Source organism: Triticum aestivum, chromosome 4A (assembly GCF_018294505.1).
Source record: "Triticum aestivum cultivar Chinese Spring chromosome 4A, IWGSC CS RefSeq v2.1, whole genome shotgun sequence".
Taxonomy (NCBI): Eukaryota; Viridiplantae; Streptophyta; class Magnoliopsida; order Poales; family Poaceae; genus Triticum; species Triticum aestivum.
The window spans coordinates 748193824-748197489 of NC_057803.1; positions in this window are offsets into that span (position 1 = coordinate 748193824).

The following is a 3666-nucleotide window of genomic DNA, read 5'->3' on the forward strand; positions in this document are numbered from 1 at the left end:
AATAGATGTACTCATTATAAAACACTGGAAGATAAGGAGCCAAACACAGTATCACATAATAATACTGGCACACAACATAACCAGAACACTGCAAAAGATAGTTTCGGATATCCTCAGAGCCCACTAAGCACACACACAAGTCTGGTAGGACACAGAACAAAACCAAAAGAAAATAAATGACAGTATAAAGTGCCTGCCTCCCTGAACTATAGCAACAAAGTTCACTTATCATTGGGCACATCATTGTTTTGAGTCTTCTTGGGCTCAGCCATAAGCTGCTCCACAGTTAATTTCTCAGGAGGGATGCCCAAGGAAGCTCCAAGGTTCTGCATAACAATGATAGGAATGGGAGCAGGGCCATCATCTGACACCTTGGAACTAGGTTGTTGGTCATTAGCCTCCTGGAGCTTGGGCTTCTTTGCACGTGGTTGTCTTGGCGGCCGAGGTTTAACTAGAATTGCAGAAGTTGGCTTGTAACCCTGCAGTTTTGCAGCGCTGAGTCATTCTTCTATTTGAAAAGTCGGCCCTAGGAGCCACCGGTACTTTAGGCTTTCTGGCTCTCTTCTTTGTAGCAGTATAAACACTCACAAAAGGGAGTGTAACTTGCACATTATCAACAGAAACTGATTGCTTGGGAAGATTTGTTGGTTCATCTTGAAAAGTCAACTTGCGTGCTACCGGCCTGGAAGGGGAGGGCAATAGAGGCAAGGACTGGAGCTGACTCTGCAACTGAACAGGGGGCCAAGAGAAGTGCATTTCTTTAGGAAAAGCTTGCAACCAAGTTCTCTTCAGTGAAAAACTATCAACCATGATTGGCATCTCTCTGGGCAGATTAGAAGTCAGAAAAGAAGGCAATGGTGACTCAAAAGTTCTCTTCCAGATCATCTCAGGTGGTAAAACTGGGCCATACACAATCCTGGTAGCTCCAACAAATAGAGGTGGCTATAGAGGTGGCTGGTAAGGAACAATGGCAAGATTGTTATTTTGCTTAGGCACAACAAGATCCTCCACAAGCTGGTTCTCATCCATATGGCCATCAACCACATTATCATTCTGAAGATTCCCAACAAAGTTCTCTACAGCAGGTAGATTGTGTGGTTGAATTGGGCTAACTGGGTCATTCACAACAATTGTCTCGTCCTCAAGATTTTTAATGAGTGGGCCAACAGGCCCAACTCCCACCTGTACCGGCTTAATCAGATGAGCATGACCCACTGGAGGCCCATCAACCACAAACTGGTTGTCTTGCTGGGAAGATTCATTGGAGCCCATCGAAGGATTTAGAACCATGGAGGCTTGATCATGCTGCACATGTGGCTGCTCATTAGCAGACTCCTCACGTGGTGCATCCCAAGGACCCCATCCATATTGCTGCTCATCCTAGTGCTGCTGTGGCTGATCATGGTGCCAGGGCTGAGGAATATCATTCCAGCCAAGTGTGGGGTAGGGTGGCACTGCCCAGAAGTTCTCATTGGGCAGAAGTTAACCGGGCATTGGATGAGGATTACCATCAATGGGCATCACGTCTTCATCTTGAGGTAATTGTTTAGCAAATGTAGTAGTGAGTATGTGGCAAGAGGCGGTCCATGAGACAACATCACCTCCAACATTGGCAAACTTACAAAAAACAACATCTCTTGGCACAAGCAGGTTATTAGGGAAGGAAGCATAGATCAAAGAACGGACCACACGATTATCCTCATGATTACAATAATGAAATTGCCCGAAAGTACCCACAACCTCAGAAAGGATCTCTTCATTGCGGTGATCAAGGGGGGCACCAATAAACATGAGCCAACCAGTTCTATGTCCATGTAAAGCTCGATAACCCTCCCCGTCATCATGGTTAATGAATCTAACAAAAATCTCTTCTCCATGCTGATCTAGACCATGCAGCCAGGGCACATGATTTACCAAAGCACTATGAATAACTGGGTCTTGCATCTGATACTTCGGCTGTGGGATGGGCTCCACAATCCCAACCATGTAGGACTCATGGTAGCGGGAAGGGGGAGCGTGCCAGCGTGTAGAACATGCGCAGAAGCCTCTGCGGACCAGCATCCACAATGTCATGACCCGCCGGCAAGAAACGCCGCGGATTGAGCTCGTAGTTCTCCATGGGCGGTGGCGATGGAGGCGGTGCACAACTATTGGGTGGTGTGTAGCTTGATGATGGAGGTGTGGAATAACCAGGCTGCAGAGAAGGGGAGGCAGGGTTTTTTGTAACAGCCTGGGTTTTGCCCTTTTCTTTTTCTAAGGATTTTCTTGGATTTCTGGATTTAATTTGCTTTTCTGTGGCTGTGTGGTTCTGAAACTTGGGGAGATCATGTATTCCTAGGTTTTATAGTGGCTTGTCATCCCCAAAATCATCCCTCGATTTTTATCTAGTAGATCAAGAACTTTGTGTTGATTATCTTTTCTTCACTAACACTTGCATAATAACCATGCCAGCACTACAACAATACTAAGTTTTCAAGTCAAGAAGCGGAGGGCTATCTAGGCGTACCGATCGTAAGTGAACCAAAGCCTTCTCTTTATTTGGTTTAAACAACTGAGTTCCATATGATTTGGATTTCTCTCTATGTTGCTCGAGGAAAATCAAGTTTAAGCTTGGGAAGTTGATGTGTGATATTTTTACACTCATTCACCCTTTATTTAAACTAAGGTGTTTATTAAAACCGAGGTATTTTCTCTGATATTGCTACTAATGACTAATGAATAAAAAGGATTCCACCAATCCTCTCTTTGATGTATTTCCACAGAAAATGGGATAAAAAGGGAAGAAAGAAGATAGAAGAAATAAAGAGGAGGCGCACCAGAAGCCACATGGCAAAAGACGGTGTTTCATATGACCATAAGCGTGTGTATGAGCGCTTGTATGGCGTGGATTCTGAGGCTCCTCGTCCACCAGAAAAACTTTTATAAAGGGACGCCAAAATGTCGACAAAGCATCGTCGAGCGAAGTCAGAACAGGACCATCTTCTTCCCCTCTCATCAACTCTAGCCGCTGCCATTTTCCATCTCCATAGTCACCATCACCACCATAGTCCATCTCCCTCTAGTTCATACTTGTAATCATGCATCGCACAAGGCATCCATTGTAAGTCATATTATCATTCAATCGATCTTCAAGATGTGTTCTTCAATGTGTTCTGCTTGCGATCTGATCTCTATATGTGAGTAGTTCGGTAAGGTATGGGTTGAGGCATAGGCCTTGCAACCCTCTGTATTTGTTTTAGGGATAAATGGAACCGCTTTGAATTAACATCCCGAATGTGTGAGATAAAATTGTTCTGTAGATGTCTCTTGTCTTGTCCGTGATCTTCATCCCTGCAGGTACGGAAAGGCTAAGGGCGAGGAGAACGTGAAGTGTTATTCTGAACACCAGTGACAGAAGGGTTTGGTATGGTAACACAGATCCAATACTTGAGGATTAATGAGGTGTAGTTATTAAATGCCCAAAGCTCTTGTCTGATTATTATAATCTTATTTGTCGAGACAATCCCGTGCAATGGATAGGGCCTTTGGTTAGACAACTGATTCTTGATGCAGGACATGTGTCGGTCAAGATGTTATTTGGACACATCCTCCACTTCGATTCATAACAAGCACACCTCGATGGATGAATTTCATCGCACAAATTAAGATCATGTTTGGTCCCAACTC